Source organism: Balaenoptera borealis (genome assembly GCF_965194805.1).
Source record: "Balaenoptera borealis genome assembly, chromosome: X".
Lineage (NCBI taxonomy): Eukaryota > Metazoa > Chordata > Mammalia > Artiodactyla > Balaenopteridae > Balaenoptera > Balaenoptera borealis.
The window spans coordinates 15,200,862-15,224,194 of NC_138881.1; the positions used below are offsets into that span (position 1 = coordinate 15,200,862).

Sequence of the window (23,333 nt, forward strand, 5' to 3'; positions counted from 1 at the left end):
TGGCTGAATGGATACAAAAACAAGACCCATATATATGCTTTCTACAAGAGACCCACTTTAGACCTAGGGACACATACAGACTGAAAGTGAGGGGATGGAAAAAGATATTCCATGCAAATGGAAATCAAAAGAAAGCTGGAGTAGCTATACTCATATCAGATAAAATAGACTTTAAAATAAAGAATGTTACAAGAGACAAGGAAGGACACTACATAATGATCCAGGGATCAATCCAAGAAGAAGATATAACAATTATAAATATATATGCACCCAACATAGGAGCACCTCAATACATGAGGCAACTGCTAACAGCTATAAAAGAGGAAATCGACAGTAACACAGTAATAGTGGGGGACTTTAACATCTCACTTACACCAATGGACAGATCATCCAAAATGAAAATAAATAAGGAAACAGAAGCTTTAAATGACACAATAGACCAGAGAGATTTAATTGATATATATAGGACATTCCATCCAAAAACAGCAGATTACACGTTCTTCTCAAGTGCGCACGGAACATTCTCCAGGATAGATCACATCTTGGGCCACAAATCAAGCCTCAGTAAATTTAAGAAAACTGAAATCATATCAAGCATCTTTTCTGACCACAACGCTATGAGATTAGAAATGAATTACAGGGAAAAAAAGGTAAAAAAGACAAACACATGGAGGCTAAACAATACGTTACTAAATAACCAAGAGATCACTGAAGAAATCAAAGAGGAAATAAAAAAATACCTAGAGACAAATGACAATGAAAACACGACGACCCAAAACCTATGGGATGCAGCAAAAGCAGTTCTAAGAGGGAAGTTTATAGCTATACAAGCCTACCTAAAGAAACAAGACAAATCTAAAGTAAACAATCTAACCTTACACCTAGAGGAACTAGAGAAAGAAGAACAAACAAAACCCAAAGTTAGTAGAAGGAAAGAAATCATAAAGATCAGAGCAGAAATAAATGAAATAGAAACAAAGAAAACAATAGCAAAGATCAATAAAACTAAAAGTTGGTTCTTTGAGAAGATAAACAAAATTGATAAGCCATTAGCCAGACTCATCAAGAAAAAGAGGGAGAGGACTCAAATCAATAAAATCAGAAATGAAAACGGAGAAGTTACAACAGACACTGCAGAAATACAAAGCATCCTAAGAGACTACTACAAGCAACTTTATGCCAATAAAATGGACAACCTGGAAGAAATGGACAAATTCTTAGAAAGGTATAACCTTCCAAGACTGAACCAGGAAGAAACAGAAAATATGAACAGACCAATCACAAGTAATGAAATTGAAACTGTGATTAAAAATCTTCCAACAAACAAAAGTCCAGGACCAGATGGCTTCACAGGTGAATTCTATCAAACATTTAGAGAAGAGCTGACACCCATCATTCTCAAACTCTTCCAAAAAATTGCAGAGGAAGGAACACTCCCAAACTCATTCTATGAGGCCACCATCACCCTGATACCAAAACCAGACAAAGACACTACAAAAAAAGAAAATTACAGACTAATTTCACTGATGAATATAGATGCAAAAATCCTCAACAAAATACTAGCAAACAGAATCCAACAACACATTAAAAGGATCATACACCACGATCAAGTGGGATTTATCCCAGGGATGCAAGGATTCTTCAATATACGCAAATCAATCAATGTGATACACCATATTAACAAATTGAAGAATAAAAACCATATGATCATCTCAATAGATGCAGAAAAAGCTTTTGACAAAATTCAACACCCATTTCTGATAAAAACTCTCCAGAAAGTGGGCATAGAGGGAACCTACCTCAACATAATAAAGGCCATATATGACAAACCCACAGCAAACATCATTCTCAATGGTGAAAAACTGAAAGCATTTCCTCTAAGATCAGGAACGAGACAAGGATGTCCACTCTCACCACTATTATTCAACATAGTTCTGGAAGTCCTAGCCACGGCAATCAGAGAAGAAAAAGAAATAAAAGGAATCCAAATTGGAAAAGAAGAAGTAAAACTGTCACTGTTTGTGGATGACATGATACTATACACAGAGAATCCTAAAACTGCCACCAGAAAACTGCTAGAGCTAATTAATGAATATGGTAAAGTTGCAGGATACAAAATTAATGCACAGAAATCTCTTGCATTCTTATACACTAATGATGAAAAATCTGAAAGAGAAATTATGGAAACACTCCCATTTACCATTGCAACAAAAAGAATAAAATACCTAGGAATAAACCTACCTAGGGAGACAAAAGATCTGTATGCAGAAAACTATAAGACACTGATGAAAGAAATTAAAGATGATACCAACAGATGGAGAGATATACCATGTTCTTGGATTGGAAGAATCAACATTGTGAAAATGAGTATACTACCCAAAGCAATCTACAGATTCAATGCAATCCCTATCAAATTACCAATGGCATTTTTTACGGAGCTAGAACAAATCATCTTAAAATTTGTATGGAGACACAAAAGACCCCGAATAGCCAAAGCAGTCTTGAGGGAAAAAAATGGAGCTGGAGGAATCAGACTCCCTGACTTCAGACTATACTACAAAGCTACAGTAATCAAGACAATATGGTACTGGCACAAAAACAGAAACATAGATCAATGGAACAAGATAGAAAGCCCAGAGATTAACCCACGCACCTATGGTCAACTAATCTATGACAAAGGAGGCAAGGATATACAATGGAGAAAAGACAGTCTCTTCAATAAGTGGTGCTGGGAAAACTGGACAGTTACATGTAAAAGAATGAAATTAGAACACTCCCTAACACCATACACAAAAATAAACTCAAAATGGATTAAAGACCTAAGTGTAAGGCCAGACACTATCAAACTCTTAGAGGAAAACATAGGCAGAACACTCTATGACATACATCACAGCAAGATTCTTTTTGACCCAGCTCCCAGAGAAATGGAAATAAGAACACAAATAAACAAATGGGACCTAATGAAACTTAAAAGCTTTTGCACAGCAAAGGAAACCATAAACAAGACCAAAAGACAACCCTTAGAATGGGAGAAAATATTTGCAAATGAAGCAACTGACAAAGGATTAATCTCCAAGATTTACAAGCAGCTCATGCAGCTCAATAACAAAAAAACGAACAACCCAATCCAAAAATGGGCAGAAGACCTAAATAGACATTTCTCCAAAGAAGATATACAGATGGCCTACAGACACATGAAAGAATGCTCAACATCATTAAGCATTAGAGAAATGCAAATCAAAACTACAATGAGATATCATCTCACACCGGTCAGAATGGCCATCATCAAAAAATCTAGAAACAATAAATGCTGGAGAGGGTGTGGAGGAAAGGGAACACTCTTGCACTGTTGGTGGGAATGTAAATTGATACAGCCACTATGGAGAACAGTATGGAGGTTCCTTAAAAAACTACAAATAGAACTACCATACGACCCAGCAATCCCACTACTGGGCATATACCCTGAGAAAACCATAGGTCAAAAAGTGTCATGTACCACAATGTTCATTGCAGCTCTATTTACAATAACCAGGACCTGGAAGCAACCTAAATGTCCATCGACAGACGAATGGATAAAGAAGATGTGGCACATATATACAATGGAATATTACTCAGCCATAAAAAGAAATGAAATGGAGGTATTTGTAATGAGGTGGATGGAGTTAGAGTCTGTCATACAGAGTGAAGTAAGTCAGAAAGAGAAAAACAAATACAGTATGCTAACACATATATACGGAATCTAAGGAAAAAATAAAAAAAAAAAGGCCATGAAGAACCTAGTGGCAAGACGGGAATAAAGACACAGACCTACTAGAGAATGGACTTGAGGATATGGGGAGGGGGTGGGGTGAGATGTGACAGGGTAAGAGAGTGTCATGGACATATATACACTACCAAATGTAAAATAGATAGCTAGTGGGAAGCAGCCGCATAGCACAGGGAGATCAGCTCGGTGCTTTGTGACCACCTAGAGGGGTGGGATGGGGAGGGTGGGAGGGAGGGAGATGCAAGAGGGAAGAGAAATGGGAACATATTGTATATGTATAACTGATTCACTTTGTTATAAGGCAGAAGCTAACACACTATTGTAAGGCAATTATACTTCAATAAAGATGTTAAAAAAAAAAAAAAAGGATCTGTGTGTGTATGTTCATTGTTTATATATGAATAATTGGATGTCATATACAAAAGTCATAATAGATATCTTACTTCCAATAACCAGTCCAGGGAAGAATGTCAAAGATGATAGAACTTACCATGCATTATCAAACCTGTGGTAGTTTTATTGTCTGGGAGGTTATAGCATCTTAAGGAGCCTGGCAAGAAATTAGGCTTGAATGCAAAATGGCACTTTCCCTTAATTTCATCCTAGTATACTTCTATCAAGGCATTCAAATTATGAAATGTCAAAGGTCCATTTACAATCTCTATTTTTACCCCACATGAAAAAATATATTACCCTGTTACATATACTTGTACTTGGTATATACTGGGATCAACTATAAAGAGTCTTACCAAAGAAAGAACATCTTTCTTTCACTCCTAAAATTAACATTCAAAGATAGGTAAGCCAAGCAATAATGATTCCCTTCCTGTATATGTTGATTTACAGTTTTCAAGCCATTTTCACACAGATAATCTCCTTTGATCTTCACAATAACTCAATGCAGAAGGAAGGGCAGATATTATTTGCATCATTTTACAGTTGAGGAAACCAGAACCCAGAGACTATGGTAGAGACTGGCCAGTTATTTACCAAACTGTGTTCCTTTTCTTTTTTGGCACATAGCAAGACTACATTTCCCAAGATCCCTTGAAGTTAGGTGTGAACATGTGATGATTCCTGTCCAATAGAATGTGGGTAGAAGTGATGTGTACCATTTCATGGCCTGACCCATAAAACCCTCCAATATATAAGCTTCCTATTCTCTTTCCTCAGTGGCTAACTGAATGACAATTACTCCAAGAACTCAGAGGACAGCAAAGCTACAATATGGAAGAAGTTTGAGTCACCACTTGGAGACTCAAGAGAGCTGTCCAGGAAAGCCAGACAACCAGGAGTATGTATTGGATTGTTGTGTGAGTGAGAAATAAGCTTATGTTGTTTTATGTGATTGGAGTTTGGGGGTGATTTGTTGCAGCAGTTACCCTACGTTAATACAGAGAACTTAAATGATTTACCCAATGTTACACAAATAGTTAGTTTTTAAAGAGAGAGAGAGAGAGAACTAGAATTTTGTTCTTCTAGTGCTTAGTTTAATATTCATTTCTTTACAGCACCAACCATATGTAAGGCACCATGTTTGTAATCCAGTAATTGAAGGACTGAAAAGTATGACAGGCTCTTTATATCTCTCCACTCTCTGATGGTCTCCTCTTTTTGTTTCCTCTATGTGATCTTGTAGTTCCTTTCTCAAGCATCCCAGCAACAACCAAATACAGTGACAGATACTAGGCTTTACTGATCTAAGAGCACTCATATCTGAAAATCACCTCTCCTGTGTTCCCTCTCCTCCTGATAGTACAACCAAGAATTAATAAAGCATATATTCTCTATTACTGACATAGCCTCAAACAGACTTCCTTTAGAAGGAACCTGATAAATGAAGCTGCCAGTACATGCAGAGAACAGACAGTGACTGAAGTACCATTAGGTATGGTCATAGACAGATTGTGTCAGGGAGTCAGAGGCCAGAGGGCAAGTGCCAAGGCAAGCAGAGGTAGTGAATCCTTAAGGTGAGAGACACTAGTGAGAGGAAGGTTCTATTAGGCTGTAGAGATGCAGGCAGTTGTTCAGGACCTTGGAGAGATCCTAGTGAGTGCCATTGGTCTGAGATTATTTATTCTGAGGCCCAATCAGGTAGTTTGCCCTTCCTTCTGACCCCTCTAGCTGATAAAGGGGTCTTGTCCTTTCTATGCATGTCTTAGTTTCTATAGAATAAGAGATTCATTCTCATTCTTTCTGAGAAGTTCAGGGCCTGTGTCCAGTAGGTAGGTTGGAGCTGTCTTATCTAGCCTTACTAAAGGCCACATGAGATGCTCACACCTCAGAAAATCTAGAAAAGTACATAATCAAGGGACTTCATCCTCTTTGTTTATGTTCTAGAAGCTCTCTCTCTCACCTTGGTGAAAGGCTAGTGCTTAGGTGGGCCTGAGCTCCAAACTTTTCATCCAACTGAAACCTTATTGCCAAATGAACCACATCATTAATTTTATAACCCTAAGAGGAAGATAACCAAAATGAGGGGCTCCCTTCTTCCAGAAGGCATGTTCTCAAGAAACTTAATAGATATTCTATGAAAAAAAGATTATACAGAAAAATTAATTTGAGAAACCTTCAATAAAAATGCTAAATATTTTAAGCGCTTTCATATATATTTTCTCTCTCTCTCTCTCTCTCTCTCTCTTTATAAAATACAATGTGATGAACATCTTCAGGCATATGTTTTCTTCCCCTCTTGGGATTACTTTTTCCTTTGGAGATATGTTCCCCAAAGTAGAATTCCTGACTTAAAACAATACTATCACTTGATAGGTATGGCCAAATTCAATGGGGATTGTGTAATTTTTACTTCCATCAGCAGTGTATGAAAGTATCAGTTTTGCTAGTATCAAATTAGTAATTTGCTTTGTATTCTTCAAAGACTAGTACCTAGAACTGTATCTGGCCCATAATATTATACTCAATAAGAACTTGTTTAAGGTTGAAGTAAAAAGTTTAACACTTTCCCATATATTTCTTTACTTAGCATAGGTCCTCATTTGGAATTGTCAGTCTTTTTCTTCTTTATTATTGGGGTATTAATGCTTTCTTTTGAATTTTCCTAAGATATTAAACCTGTTTTCCATATTTGTTAAAAATATTTCCCCTGTGTTTTTTAGTTTCTTGTATACAAAGCTTTAAATTTTTATGTAGTCAGAAATTGTCAGTTATAATTTTGATGTTTTTTCACTTTAAAGCTTATAAAACTTGGGACTTCCCTGGTGGTGCAGTGATTAAGAATCCACCTGCCAATGCAGGGGACACGGGTTAGAGCCCTGGTCCGGGAAGATCCCACGTGCCGCGGAGCCACTAAGCCTGTGCGCCACAACTACTGAGCCTGTGCTCTAGAGCCTGCGAGACACAACTACTGAACCCTTATGCCACAACTACTGAAGCCCGCGTGCCTAGAGCCTGTGCTCTGCGACAAAGAGAAGCCACTGCAATGAGAAGCCCGCATACCACAACAAAGAGTAGTCCCCGCTCGCCGCAACTAGAGGAAGCCCACGCACAGCAATGAAGACCCAACACAGCCAAAAATAAATAAATAAAAAATAAAATTTTTTAAAAAGCTTATGAAACTTATAGAGAGTTCCAGAGACCTCATAAAGTTCAATGTTTTTCCTTATGAATTAATTTCTTATACGTATTTTATTCATCTGGCACTGTGGTGTAAGGTGTGGGTCTAAAATGATTTTTCTCTAAATCAGTAACAGATATCCCAATGCAATTTCTAGTCAAGTTTCCTTTTCCATGGTGTCTTTTGAATTTTACCAGGGGCTCTTGGTAACACGTGTGGGTTGAAACAAAAGAGGATGAGTTTCAAATCTCATTAGGGGAAATAATGAGATAAAAGAGAATTATTAACACTTCACTGTGTGGGCTTCACCACTTTGCTCTCAAAGGGTTTACAATCTTGTTGTCAAAGGTCAAACTTTTGTTTACTCCATTTATGTGTCTGACTGTAACAATCTAGTGGACATAATGTGTTTTAAAGTGGGTGTTGAAATTTCACTTACACTACAATTCAGATATGCAGTGTAAATGTAGTTTATTTCTTAAAAACCTAATATATTATTCTTCACAAACCCCAACGGCACTTATTTCCAAGCCCTAGGGTCTTCTCGAGGCTAGAGCCTGGATGATGAAAATGGGGTTGGTCTTAGAGAGAAGGTGTCCTTATATTCTCTTGCGCTGTGTTCCCTGCAGGCCTTAAGGTCAGCATTGGCAGCTGGTGAACTTGTGATCTGTTTCTGGTTTTGTTTTTTGGCTCAGTGTTCTAGGAGAATATTGACCCTCTCCCTGTGGCTGTTTCAATCTCATCTCTAGAAATCCCTCTGAGTCCCTGTCGCAACCTCCTCCTCACCCTCTGAGAACGAGCTCACCCTTTATCCTCTGCTCTAGATCACTGTGCCCTGTAAGGTCCAGCCTCACGCAGGCTTCTGGGCTCCAACATACGATCCACACCACATGGGAACTGAGATTGACTCAGACATGCTAACCAGGTCCTCACTGCGGAGGACACTCTTGGTGCTCCACAGTGATGCCTTTTACAAACCAATTCACCCATCCCTCCAGATGTTGTGTGATGGTTGCTAATAGCTTACAAATGCCCCCTTCTTTGGAGAATTTCCCCCAGCTGAGCAGAAGCCACTTTTGCTTAGGAAGCTATGCTCACCCCCACCTTTGGGGTACAGCCCACAGCCAGTGACTAAATGCCATAGAGGTATGGAATTCTGGCCTCCTTGCCTCAAGGGGAAACAGCTCTGTGGTGCAATTCATGCTACAGAACTCCCTATGGGTTCAGGCTGAAGCTAAGAACACATCCTTGCTTAGCACCTTCCCCTGCCCTATCCCACTTCCCTCATTCCCCTTCTCCTGAGAGCATTCCTCCAATAAAGAGCATGCACTGGAATCCCTGTCTCAAGCTCTGCTTCTAGTGAACATGACCTAAGACACTCACTATGTCTGACAATGCCTCTCTTTATTAGGCTGAGCCATCCCATGTTGGCAAAGGGTCTCTGTCCAGCAGACTCCTCTAAAACTTTCAAGCAGTAAATGAGGCAAAAGTTCCTTGGTCTCAGTTTTCCCCAAATTTGTCTGTCAGCACCACCCCCATCCTTTTCCCAAGGACTTGCCTACATGAGACTTCTTAATACGCCAAAATACCAGTTTTGTCAGTTTCGTGAGCTGCAAATACCTTCCCTCACCCTGTGATTTACCTTTTCACTCTTACAGTGTTCTTTAATAAACAGAAATTCTTAAAGTTAATATCTAATTTATCAATATTTCCCCTTTCCTTATGAATAGGTATCTTTTGTATCTTGTTTATGCAATTCATCCCTACCCCCCAACCTCATGAAGATATTTTATATTATCTTTTAGGAACTTTTTGATTTTTCATGTTCAAGTTTTCAATACACCTTGAATAGATGTGGGGATATGGTGTGAGATAGAGGTTTAATTTAATTACAGTTACCCATTGTCTCAGTACTATTTATTCTAAGGATTGACATTTCTCTTCTATAGTGCAACATATATCAAATATTGACCTTATATGTGGATATGTTTCTGGTTTATTCATTCTATTTCATGGTCTATTTTTCTATCCCTGAAAAAGTAATATATTGTCTTGATTACTATAGATTTATAACAGTCTTCTTATCCAATGGATCAAGTTTTCTCCCTTATTCCTCTGCTTCAAAAGGGTAATGCCTATCCTTGGCCTTTTATATTTCCATATGAATTTTAAAATCAGTTTGTCAAGTTCCACCAAAAAACATTAACTGGTATTACATTAAATTTAGAAATGAATTTGGGGAGAATGGACATCTTTTTTTCTCATATTTACTACTGTATATCTCCCTGTTCTTATACTCCTTTAATGTCTGAGAATAAGGTTTTATCATTTTTTTCTGTAGAATCTTGCACATCCTTTATTATATTTATTTCTTGGTATTTTGTATTAATTTCATTTTCTGTTTCTTGCTGGTATAGAGAAACATATTGGATTTTGGGGTATTGAGCTTTCACATCCAGGGACTGTGCTAAAATTCTCTTATTAATTCCAATAGTTTATCCGCCAAATCACTTGGATTTTCTATGAATATAATCATATATGCAAATAATGACAGTTTTCTGTTTCTTTCTTTACAATTCTCATGCCTTTTTCTTGCTTTGTGCCCTGGCCAGAACACTCTGAACAATGTTGAATTGCAGTGGTTATCAGGGCATTCTTGTCTTGTTCCTGATCTCCAAGGGAAAGTTTTCAACATTTTATCATTTAGTATGTTTGCAGTAAGTCTTTTAGAGATTAAGGATGTTCCCTTCTTCTCTGACTTTGCTAAGAGTTTCTACCATTAAAGGATGTTTAATATTATCAAATGAATTTCTACAGCTATTGAAATTACCATGTGATCCCCCCCCTTGTTCTATTAATGTGATGAATTAAACTGTTAGATTTTCTAATTTTAACCCAACTTTGCATTCCTGAGTCAATCTCTATTTGGTCTCTATCATGTTCTATGAACACACTAACACATGTCTCTTGGTGCATTGGGCACACATTTCTTTTGGCTACATATATAAGAGTGGAATTGCTGGGTCACAGAGTGTGGAAGCTGATTTTAAGGAAAGAGTATGACTTTAGGTGAGTCATACTCAAGTCATACTTGAGTCAAGGCTTCAGAAGGACCTCTAGGGGAAAACATTTAGCAGGCAATTAAAGATGTGGAACTGGAGTTTAGGTAGAAGCCTGAGATGTGGATTTGGGAGGCATCAACGTAAAGTTTATATTAGAAGCCAATGGAATGGAATGCTCTGTGTGGGGGAGGATCACAGAAGAGAGAAAAGGACTCCAGATCAACATGTGGAAAACACCTGTAACTAGGAGGCAGGAGGACAAAGAGTCAGTAGAGACAGGCATGACTTCAGATGGGTGGGAGGAAAACTGAGAGTGTATCAAGCTTTGAACACTATGGAGAAAAAGGATTTGGTGACTAGGAGGCCTTCACACTATTTTCTCCTTTGCCATAGTTGCTGCTATAGCTACTGCTATGCTTCTTTGGTTCGTTTGCTTTTAATCTTAATAAAGTTCTTTGGTTACTTTTGGAGTCATGCCAATTGGCAGGACTGTTATCACCCTGGCAGCTGCTAAGAACCTTCTTTACCATCCCACAGAAATACTCAGGACAGAGTACTTAATGAGCACTTACTAATTATAGGCCCATCAGTCAAAATTATGACCTCAAGAATAGCAGGCTTCCGAAAGTCAGCTGAAGGTGCATGTGTCACAGGACAAAGCTGTCACACAAATGGAGAGAAAGAAAAAAAGAGGTTCCCTTTAAAAGCTATTAACTTTACAGAATTGGGTAGCTGAGGCTTCATAACTTGATATACTGAACTTTCCTTCATGCTACCTCTTGCAACTCCTGTCACTATTTAAGGCTCCTTTTCAAAGGCCACGAGAAAAATCATGAGGAAAGAGAAAGGGAAGAAGAGGGAGGGTCAGCCAAGTACTGTGGATAGAAATGTCAAAGAAAGTTTGGGAAGATTTCACTAATTTGCCCCATACCCTCTGTGAGTAGGGAGTAAAGCAACATACACTATATGTCATTAGGTACACAGCAACAACCCTCAAATATGCAGTGAATGTTATTCCAGAAGATAAATATTTATCATGTTTTTACTCTATTCCAAGCTAAGGAAAGACAACCTTGCAAAAAACATCTCATCAGCAACATAAAAGGTCAAAAGGCAATGGAAAGTGAGAGTAAGAAATGAATGATAAAAAAAGAAATAGAATCGATAACTTCCAAACCAGAAGAAAACAAAAATGAAAAAATAAACCGGAACAACAAGAAAGCAAAAATTAAACCCAAATATAGCTGTAATCTATGCTTTTAATCTTTAATAGATAAGTAAATCTATTTACATTTGGTGGGTGAAAAACAAAAACTAGACATGGGCTATTTATAGGAGGCAGACCTAAAACACAATGACATACATAAGCTAAAATAAAATGTATGGGAAATATATATTAGACAAATAACAACAAAAATCTATCTAGCAAAATTAATATCTGGCAAAACAGAACTTAAAGCAGAAAGACAGTAAGAATAAAGCAGGACCTCACTAGATGATAAAAACAATCTACCAAGAAGCTATAACAATTTTGAACCTGTATGCATTGAATAATGTAGTTTCAAAATACATAAAGCAACATTTTTATAACAGATGCACCATCATAGAATATTTTCAGTTAACTTCTCTTGAAAAGTTATCAATAAGGTGGGCAATATATATACATACATTAAAAACAGTGAAGATTTAATCCACACTAAAAACACAGCTTGATCTAATATTCATACACAGAATACTGCACTCAATGAATAGAGAATACACACTCATTTTGAGATCACATGTAACATTTACAAAAATTGACTACAAAGAGAATACTAACCTTGCATTCATGGCGGTGAGAGATATGCTAACAGTGTTGGTCCTCTTCAGTTCAGAGACTGGAACAGTCTGAGCCTTCATGTGGCCAAGTCAGGAGCAGCTGGCCAACAGTCCCAAAGTGATAACATGTCAGATTCCAAGAAGGCTTTCTGATGAATCAGAAAACGTGAAATAAACTAAATCACGTGAAACTCCACATTTTGGGATTCAGAAGCAAAACCACTTAAAACACAATAAAATGAGAAAAAAACTGTGATAGTTCTATTTTCCAGTTTACTGTTTTTCCTTGGTTCATTTTTTTATCCAGTTGCAAACAATCAAATAATTTCAACTGCCATCTTCCATTTCTGTTGTACTTTCACAGATAGTACTAATTCACTTCATCCTCACAATAAACCTGTGAGGTTGAAAAAGTATTGTCATTCTTAGCTACTAAACTCAAGTAAATGAAACCAGCCTCTTGCCCATCACCAGAAAAAACAATTCTTTAATGATAGAAGTGCCAGACCTTGCTAAAAAATACTGCAATATTATTCTGGATATCCAATAGTATCTTTGTAGCACCCACCCATATCCCTAACCCACTAGCATAAAGCCCATTTTTGCCACCAGGGCAGCAGGCTGAAAGTGCTACAAAATTGAGGTTCCCCCAACAGTCCTCAACCCAGAGCTGACAGGATTTGTATATGAAATGCTTCAGCTTCCTCACCCTCAGGTGGGAGAACTCTGAGTCTCCTACACCACCTCCCAGAGATCCCCAGCAGGCTGAAGCTCTGGTAGCACCCTATATTAGCTCCTTCCCATGCCTGTCTCATTTCCTCACCCCACTGCAGTGTTTCCTTAACCTCTCAATTAAATGATTTGCATTTGAATCCTTGTCTTGGGATCTACTTCCACAGGAACTCAAACGAGGACAATCTTTCACACTAAAAAAAATTGCACCATGTTTTGCACAATTTCTACCTATTGCTTAATGTCAGAGAAAATTGAGTCATTAACATTTGGTTTTGATCTTCTGAAATGTAGGGAATTCATGGTAAAATATAACCAATGAACACGGTATTTAGTGAGCACCCCAGCGTGCATAGTTGGGTACTAATGGGCTTATTTACAATACAACACCATTTACAGTACAGAGTAAGGGCTGTACTAGGCTACTGCAGAGGGAGAAAGTACTAACGAAGAATAGACTATTTAAGGTTGGAATTTAGTGAGGACATGGGGCCAGGGAGGGGTTAGCAATTCTTTTTTTTTTTTTAATTTTTAATTTATTTATTTATGGCTGTGTTGGGTCTTCGTTTCTGTGCGAGGGCCCTCTCTAGTTGCGGCAAGTGGTGGCCACTCTTCATCGCAGTGCGCGGGCCCCTCATCATCGCAGCCTCTCTTGCTGCGGAGCACAGGCTCCAGACGCGCAGGCTCAGTAATTGTGGCTCACAGGCCTAGCCGCTCCATGGCATGTGGGATCCTCCCAGACCAGGGCTCAAACCCGTGTCCCCTGCACTGGCAGGCAGATTCTCAACCACTGCGCCACCAGGGAAGCCCAGCAATTCTTCATATTTTGGTTGTCACAAATGATTTGCCTATGTATGCTCTAAAAAAGCTGCACAGGTCAACTCTCCAAAGGCACCTTGAGACTGCAGTCGGGTCTCCAGGTGGGAATTATAACACTCAACATCACTGCCACTTTCAGTGGGGACTGGTCTTTCTCTGGAGACTTTCCATGAAAGCAGCGATCTTGTCTGGGCAAACCTGCCCACTCTCTGTATCCATGTTTTATTTATTTATTTATTTAACGTTTTCATTGTAGTATAATTGCTTTACAATGGTGTGTTAGTTTCTGCTGTTCAACAAAGTGAATCAGTTATACATATACATATATCCCCATATCCCTTCCCTCTTGCATCTCCCTCCCTCCCACCCTCCCCATCCCACCCTTCTAGGTGGTCACAAAGCATTGAGCTGGTCTCCCTGTGCTATGTGGCTGCTTCCCACTAGCTATCTATTTTACATTTCGTAGTGTATATATGTCCATATATACACTACCACTCTCTTACTTTGTCCCAGCTTACCCTTCCCCCTCCCCGTGTCCTCAATTCCATTTTCTAGTAAGTCTGCGTCTTTATTCCCGTCTTGCCCCTAGGTTCTTCATGACCGCTTTTTTTTTTCTTTAGATTCCATATATATGTGTTAGCATACAGCTATTTGTTCTTCTCTTTCTGACTTACTTCACTCTGTATGACAGACTCTAGGTCCATCCACCTCACTACAAATAACTCAATTTCGTTCCTTTTTATGGCTGAGTAATATTCCATTGTATATATGTACCACTTCTTCTTTATCCATTCAACTGGTGATGGACACTTAGGTTGCTTCCATGTCCTGTCTACTGTAAATAGAGCTGCAATGAACACTGTGGTACATGACTCTTTTTGAATTACGGTTTTCTCAGGGTATATGCCCAGTAGTGGGATTGCTGGGTCATAGGGTAGTTCTATTTTTACTTTTTTAAGGAACCTCCATATTGTTCTCCATAGTGGCTGTATCAATTTACATTCCCACCAACAGTGCAAGAGGGTTCCCTTTTCTCCACACCCTCTTCAGCACTTATTGTTTCTAGATTTTTTGATGATGGCCATTCTGACTGGTGTGAGAGGATATAGCATTGTAGTTTTGATTTGCATTTCTCTAATGATTAATGATGTTGAGCATTCCTTCATGTGTTTGTTGGCAATCTGTATATCTTCTTTGGAGAAATGTCTATTTAGGTCTTCTGCCCATTTTTGGATTGGGTTGTTTGTTTTTTTGATATTGAGCTGCATGAGCTGCTAGTAAATTTTGGAGATTAATCCTTTGTCAGTTGATTCATTTGCAAATATGTTCTCCCATTCTGAGGGTTGTCTTTTCATCTTGTTTATGGTTTCCTTTGCTGTGCAAAAGCTTTTAAGTTTCATTAGGTCCCATTTGTTTATTTTTGCTTTTATTTGCATTTCTCTAGGAGGTGGGTCAAAAGGATCTTACTGTGATTTACGTCATAGAGTGTTCTGCCTATGTTTTCCTCTAGGAGTTTGATAGTGTCTGGCCTTACATTTAGGTCTTTAATCCATTTTGAGTTTATTTTTGTGTATGGTGTTAGGGAGTGTTCTAATTTCATTCTTTTACATGTACCTGTCCAGTTTTCCCAGCTCAACTTACTGAAGAGGCTGTCTTTTCTCCATTGTATATTCTTGCCTCCTTTATCAAAAATAAGGTGACCATATGTGTGCGGGTTTACCTCTGGGCTTTCTATCCTGTTCCATTGATCTATATTTCTATTTTTGTGCCAGTACCATACTGTCTTGATTACTGTAGCTTTGTAGGATAGTCTGAAGTCCGGGAGCCTGATTCCTCCAGCTCCGTTTTTCTTTCTCAAGATTGCTTTGGCTATTCGGGGTCTTTTGTGTTTCCAAAGAAATTGTGAAATTTTTTGTTCTAGTTCTGTGAAAAATGCCAGTTGTAGTTTGATAGGGATTGCACTGAATCTGTAGATTGCTTTGGGTAGTAGAGTCATTTTCACAATGTTGATTCTTCCAGTCCAAGAACATGGTATATCTCTCCATCTGTATCATCTTTAATTTCTTTCATCAGTGTCTTACAGTTTTCTGCATACAGGTCTCTTGTCTCCTTAGTTAGGTTTATTCCTAGGTATTTTATTCTTTTTGTTGCAGTAGTAAGGGGCAGTGTTTTCTTAATTGCACTTTCAGATTTTTCATCATTAGTGTATAGGAATGCAAGAGATTTCTGTGCATTAATTTTGTATCCTGCAACTTTATCAAATTCATTGATTAGCTCTAGTAGTTTTCTGGTGGCATCTTTAGGATTTCTTAGGCATCTATAGTTTCATGTCATCTGCAAACAGTGACAGTTTTACTTCTTCTTTTCCAATTTGGATTCCTTTTATTTCTTTTTCTTCTCTGATTGCTGTGGCTAAAACTTCCAAAACTATGTTGAATAATAGTGGTGACAGTGGGCAACTTTGTCTTGTTCCTGATCTTAGTGGAAATGGTTTCAGTTTTTCACCATTGAGGACGATGTTGGCTGTGGGTTTGTCATGTATTGCCTTTATTATGCTGAGGAAAGTTCTCTCTATGCCTACTTTCTGGAGGGTTTTTATCATAAACGGGTGTTGAATTTTGTCGAAAGCTTTCTCTGCATCGATTGAGATGATCATATGGTTTTTCTCCTTCAATTTGTTAATATGGTGTATCACATTGATTGATTTGCGTATATTGAAGAATCCTTGCATTCCTGGAATAAACCCCACTTGATCATGGTGTATGATCCTTTTAATGTGTTGTTGGATTCTGTTTGCTAGTATTTTGTTGAGGATTTTTGCATCTATGTTCATCAGTGATATTGGCCTGTAGTTTTCTTTCTTTGTGACATCTTTGTCTGGTTTGGTATCAGGGTGACGGTGGCCTCATAGAATGAGTTTGGGAGTGTTCCTCCCTCTGCTATATTTTGGAAGAGTTTGAGAAGGATAGGTGTTAGCTCTTCTCTAAATGTTTGATAGAATTCGCCTGTAAAGCCATCTGGTCCTGGGCTTTTGTTTGTTGGAAGATTTTTTTTTTTTTTTTTTTTTTTAGAAATTCATGTTCTTTTATTTATTTATTTATTTATTTATTTATGACTGTGTTGAGTCTTCGTTTCTGTGCGAGGGCTTTCTCTAGTTGCGGCAAGTGGGGACCACTCTTCATCGCGGTGCGCGGGCCTCTCACCATCGCGGCCTCTCTTGTTGCGGAGCACAGGTTCCAGACGCGCAGGCTCAGTAATTGTGGCTCACGGGCCCAGTTGCTCCGTGGCATGTGGGATCTTCCCAGACCAGGGCTTGAACCCGTGTCCCCTGCATTGGCAGGCAGATTCTCAACCACTGCGCCACCAGGGAAGCCCTGTTGGAAGATTTTTAATCACAGTTTCAATTTCAGTGCTTGTGATTGGTCTGTTCATATTTTCTATTTCGTCCTGGTTCAGTCTCGGAAGGTTGTGCATTTCTAAGAATTTGTTCATTTTTGCCAGGTTGTCCATTATATTGGCATAGAGTTGCTTGTAGTAATCTCTCATGATCCTTTGTACTTCTGCAGTGTCAGTTGTTACTTCCCCTTTTTAATATCTAATTTTACTGATTTGAGTCTTCTCCCTTTTATTCTTGATGAGTCTGGCTAATGGTTTATCTATTTTGTTTATCTTCTCAAAGAACCAGCTTTTAGTTTTATTGATCTTTGCTATCGTTTCCTTCATTTCTTTTCCATTTATTTCGGATCTGATCTTTATGATTTCTTTCCTTCTGCTAACTTTGGGGGTTTTTTTGTTCTTCTTGCTCTAATCGCTTTAGGTGTAAGGTTAGGTTATTTATTTGAGATGTTTCTTGTTTCTTGAGGTAGGATTGTATTGCTATCAACTTCCCTCTTCGAACTGCTTTTGCTGCATCCCATAGGTTTTGGGTCGTCGTGTTTTCATTGTCATTTGTTTCTAGGTATTTTTTGATTTCCTCTGTGATTTCTTCAGGTATCTCTTGGTTATTAAGTACTGTATTGTTTAGCCTCCATGTGTTTGTATTTTTTACAGATCTTTTCCTGTAATTGATATATAGTCTCATAGCACTGTGGTCAGAAAAGATACTTGATACGATTTCAATTTTCTTCAATTTACCAAGGCTTGACTTGTGACCCAAGATATGATCTATCCTGGAGAATGTTCCATGAGCACTTGTGAAGAAAGTGTATTCTGCTGTTTTTGGATGAAATGTCCTATAAATATCAATTAAGTCCATCTTGTTTAATGTATCATATAAAGTTTGTGTTTCCTTATTTAGTTTCATTTTGGATGGTCTGTCCATTGGTGAAAGTGGGGTGTTAAAGTCCCCTACTATGATTGTGTTACTGTCGCTTTCCCCTTTTATGGCTGTTAGTATTTGACTTATGTATTGAGGTGCTCCTATGTTGGGTGCATAAATATTTACAATTGTTATATCTTCTTCTTGGATCGATCCCTTGATCATTATGTAGTGTCCTTCTTTGTCTCTTGTAATAGTCTTTGTTTTAAAGTCTGTTTTGTCTGATATGAGAATTGCTACTCCAGCTTTCTTTTGATTTCCATTTGCATGGAATATCTTTTTCCATCCCCTCACTTTCAGTCTGTATGTGTCCCTGGTCTGAATTGGGTCTCTTGTAGACAGCATATATACGGGTCTTGTTTTTGTATCCATTCAGCCAGTCTATGTCCTTTGGTTGGGGCATTTAATCCATTTACATTTAAGGTAATTATCGATATGTATGTTCCTATGACCATTTTCTTAATTGTTTAGGGTTTGTTATTGTAGGTCTTTTCCTTCTCTTGTGTTTCCTGCCTAGAGAAGTTCCTTTAGCATTTGTTGTAAAGCTGGTTTGGTGGTGCTGAATTCTCTTAGCTTTTGCTTGTCTGTAAAGGTTTTAATTTCTCCATTGATTCTGAATGAGATCCTTGCTGGATAGAGTAATCTTGGTTGTAGGTTCTTCCCTTTCATCACTTTAAATATGTTCTGCCACTCCCTTCTGGCTTGCAGAGTTTCTGCTCAAAGGTCAACTGTTAACTTTATGGGGATTCCCTTGTATGTTATTTGTTGTTTCTCCCTTGCTGCTTTTAATATTTTTTCTTTGTATTTAATTTTTGATAGTTTGATTAATATGTGTCTTGGCGTGTTTCTCTTTGGATTTATCCTGTATGGGACTCTCTCTGTTTCTTGGACTTGATTAACTATTTCCTTACCCATATTAGGGAAGTTTTCAACTATAATCTCTTCAAATATTTTCTCAGTCCCTTTCTTTTTCTCTTCTTCTTCTGGGACCCCTATAATTCGAATGTTGGTGCGTTTAATGTTGTCCCAGAGGTCTCTGAGACTGTCCTCAATTCTTTTCATTCTTTTTTCTTTATTCTGCTCTGCAGTAATTATTTCCACTATTTTATCTTCCAGGTCACTTATCCGTTCTTCTGCCTCAGTTATTCTGCTATTGATCCCTTCTAGAGAATTTTAAATTTCATTTATTGTGTTGTTCATCACTGTTTGTTTGCTCTTTAGTTCTTCTAGGTCCTTGTTAAACGTTTCTTGTATTTTCTCCATTCTATTTCCAAGATTTTGGATCATCTTTACTATCATTATTCTGAATTCTTTTTCAGGTAGACTACCTATTTCCTCTTCATTTGTTAGGTCTGGTGGGTTTTTACCTTGCTCCTTCATCTGCTGTGTGTTTCTTTGTCTTCTCATTTTGCTTAAGTTACTGTGTTTGGGGTCTCCTTTTCACAGGCTGCAGGTTCGTAGTTCCCATTGTTTTTGGTGTCTGCCCCCAGTGGCTAACGTTGGTTCAGTGGGTTGTGTAGGCTTCCTGGTGGAGGGGACTAGTGCCTGTGTTCTGGTGGATGAGGCTGGATCTTGTCTTTCTGGTGGGCAGGCTCACGTCTGGTAGTGTGTTTTGGGGTGTCTGTGACCTTATTATGATTTTAGGCAGCCTCTCTGCTAATGGGTGGTGTTGTATTCCTGTCTTGCTAGTTTTTTGGCATAACGTGTCCAGCACTGTAGCTTGCTGGTTTTTGAGTGGAGCTGGGTCTTGGCATTGAGATGGAGATCTCTGGGAGATTTTCACCATTTGATATTACGTGGAGCTGGGAGGTCTCTGGTGGACCAATGTTCTGAACTTGGTTCTCCCACCTCAGAGGCACAGCCCTGATGCCTGGCTGGAGCACCAAGAGCCTGTCATCCGCACGGCTCAGAATAAAAGGGAGAAAAAAAGAAAGAAAGAAAAAGATAAAATAAAGTAAGATAAAAGTTATTAAAATACAAAAAAAAATAATTATTAAAATAATTTTTAAGGAATTAAAAAAAACAAAGAAAGAAAGAAGAGAAAACCAAGACAAAAAACAAATCCACCAATTATAACAAATGCTGAAAACTATACTGAAAAAAAAACCAAAAAACGGACAGAGAGAACCCTAGGACAAATGGTAAAAGCAAAGCTATACAGACAAAATCACCTACAGAAGCATACGCATACACACTCACAAAAAGAGAAAAAGGGGGGGAATATATATATATCATTGCTCCCAAAGTCCACCTCCTCAATTTGGGATGATTTGTTGTCTATTCAGGTATTCCACAGATGCAGGGTACATCAAGTTGACTGTGGAGATTTAATCTGCTGCTCCTGAGGCTGCTGGGAGAGATTTCCCTTTCTATTCTTTGTTCACACAGCTCCCGGGGTTCAGCTTTAGATGTGGCCCCACCTCTGCATGTAGGTCGCCTGAGGGCATCTGTTCTGCACTCACACAGGACGGGGTTAAAGGAGCAGCTGCTTCGGGGGCTCTGGCTCACTCAGGCCGGGGGGAGGGAGGGGTACGGATGCGGGGCGAGCCTGCGGCGGCAGAGGCCGGCGTGACATTGCACCAGCCTGAGGCACGCCACGCGTTCTCCCGGGGAAGTTGTCCCTGGATCACGGGACCCTGGCAGTGGCGGGCTGCACAGGCTCCTGGGAGGGGAGGTGTAGAGAATGACCTGTGCTCGCACACAGGCTTCTTGGTGGCGGCAGCAGCAGCCTTAGCATCTCATGCCCGTCTCTGGTGTCCGCGCTGTAGCCGCAGCTCGCACCCATCTCTGAAGCTCCTTTAAGGGGTGCTCTTAATTTCCTCTCCTCGTGCACCAGGAAACATAGAGGCAAGAAAAAGTCTCTTGCCTTTTCGGCAGCTCCAGACCTTTTCCCGGGCTCCCTCCCGCCTAGCCGTGGCGCACTAGCCCCCTTCAGGTTGTGTTCACGCCACCTGGGATCTGAACTCCGAAGCCTGAGCCTCAGCTCCCAGCCCCCACCTGCCCCAGTGGGTGAGCAGACAAGCCTCTCGGGCTGGTGAGTGCTGGTCGGCACTGTTCCTCTGTGCGGGAATCTCTCCGCTTTGCCCTCCGCACCCCTGTGGCTGCGCTCTCCTCCGCGGCTCCGAAGCTTCTTCTCCCCTCCGCCACCCGCAGTCTCCGCCCGCGAAGGGGCTTCCTAGTGTGTGGAAACCTTTCCTCCTTCACAGCTCCCTCCCACTGGTGCAGGTCCCGTCCCTATTCTTTTGCCTCTGTTTTTTCCTTTTTCTTTTGCCCTACCCAGGTACGTGGGGAGTTTCTTGCCTTTTGGGAGGTCTGAGGTCTTCTGCCAGCATTCTGTAGGTGTTCTGTAGGAGTTGTTCCACATGTAGATGTATTTCTGATATATTTGTGGGGAGGACGGTGATCTCCACATCTTACTCTTCTGCCATCTTGAAGCTCCTCGTGTATCCATGTTTTAAAAGGCGAAATCCGGGACTTCCCTGGTGGCGCAGTGGTTAAGAATCTGCCTGCCAATGCAGGAGACACAGGTTCAAGCCCTGGTCCAGGACAATTCCACATGCTGCGGAGCAACTAAGCTGGTGCACCACAACTACTGAGCCTGCACTCTAGAGCCCGTGAGCCGCAACTACTGAGCCCGGGTGCCAGAACTACTGAAGCCTGCACACGTACAGCCCGTGCTCTGCAACAAGAGCAGCCACTGCAATGAGAAGCCTCTGCACCACAACGAAGAGCAGCCCCCACTCGCCGCAACTAGAGAAAGCCCACACACAGCAACGAAGACCCAACGCAGCCAAAGAAAATTTTTTTAATTAAAAAAAAAAAAAAAGAATGTGACTCCAATAAACAAATTAACATGCCAGAAAGAAAAGTGGTGTGGTGGCTGCTGTGGTGAGCCTTCCAGCTCTAGCCTTCAGGACAGACACGCTCATCCCCCAGCTGCTGTGTTTGAGGCTGACAGGTCTCAGCTGAGGCCCCATCTGGGAACTGCCCTCAGCCAAAGAGAGCCACCTCACCCAAAGTCACACCCCCAAAGGAGGGCAGCTCACATCCAATGACCAGTGGGTGAGGAGGCATAAATCCTTGACCCCCTTGCCTCAGAGAAGACAACAGGGAAGGGCCATCCCAGCTGCAGAGCTCCCATGATTTGAGCTGAGGCCTTAGTAGTGACTGACTCCTCCCCCTGCTGAATCCTGCTGCCTTCATTCCCCCACAAGAGCACTCCACCATTAACTTCTGCAGGTAAACATCTGTCTCAGCGCCTCAGACAGTTGAAGATGTAACAAATACCCATGTAGCCTACACCTGGATCCAACAAGTACTCTCCTTTTGCTATATTTTAACTCTTTCTCTCCATATATACATATTATAACATATATGTGTGTCATATATACACACACACATATTTCCCCAAATTTTTACTTCGAAAATTGTCAAACCTACAGAAGGACTAACACCACCATCCCTCACATACTCCCACTGAGATTCAATAATTATTAGCATTTTAGCATACTTTCTTTTCCCTATCTTTTGTTTTTCCTATACCATTTGAAAGTAGGTTTGAAGACATCATCTCACTTGTCTCCTAAATACTTCTGTAGGCATTGCTCAAAAATAAGTGCAATCTACACCACCACAATGCTATCATCACACCTAAGAAAATTAACAATTGCATTAATGACAGGTTTAAATTTTTTCAATTTTGTTTTCAATGATACTCTAATCAAACATTTGTGAAACCCTTGGGGTTTCTTAGAATGAAGTTTGAAAACCACTTTTCTAGAGTAATAACCTAGAAAGCATAGGCCCATCTGAGAAAAAAAGGATCAGTCTTTAATATGAGTAACTAACAAAGCTTGACTCCCACTGCCCCCCACCAACAGACCCAAATAGTATTCTATAGCCTTGTGTATCACATCCATCACACATTAGAATACCTACCTGCATACACAGATACATGCTAAGGTCTATGAATTGGTTAATATTCTTTAGTAATTGACAAGCTGGGAAGTGTGCCTATGTGAACACTTCTGTTCTCAAGCCCACAGTTTGTAAATTTGGTAACAGCTTTTCTTATTAGTATCCTTAGGCAGATCAAAAGGGTGTTAAAACAATAATTACTCTAGGAGCCCAGTAAGTAAGTATAAGTACAGGATACTGCATTGTCAGGCACCACAAAAACATATCAATGTGTTATATCTTCCTTAAATAGACATCATTCATCACTTAAGTAAACCAATTAATTTG

The 23,333-nt window shown here is 39.6% G+C and overlaps 1 protein-coding gene and 1 long non-coding RNA gene across 2 annotated transcripts in view; one reads left to right on the forward strand and one right to left on the reverse strand.

The window, feature by feature from the left end:
• Positions 1-4,132, forward strand: part of LOC309620018 — an 878,206-nt gene extending 874,074 nt beyond the window's left edge. Inside the window, exon 2 of the long non-coding RNA XR_014239376.1 lies at positions 3,478-4,132. This is a non-coding gene — a long non-coding RNA (uncharacterized lncRNA). The remainder of the gene's footprint in view (positions 1-3,477) is intronic.
• Positions 1-23,333, reverse strand: part of RAI2 (retinoic acid induced 2) — a 406,186-nt gene that overhangs the window by 373,110 nt on the left and 9,743 nt on the right. The window contains exon 2 of the mRNA XM_082375736.1: positions 12,222-12,369. The gene's annotated coding sequence lies outside the window, so the exon portion shown is untranslated. The remainder of the gene's footprint in view (positions 1-12,221; positions 12,370-23,333) is intronic.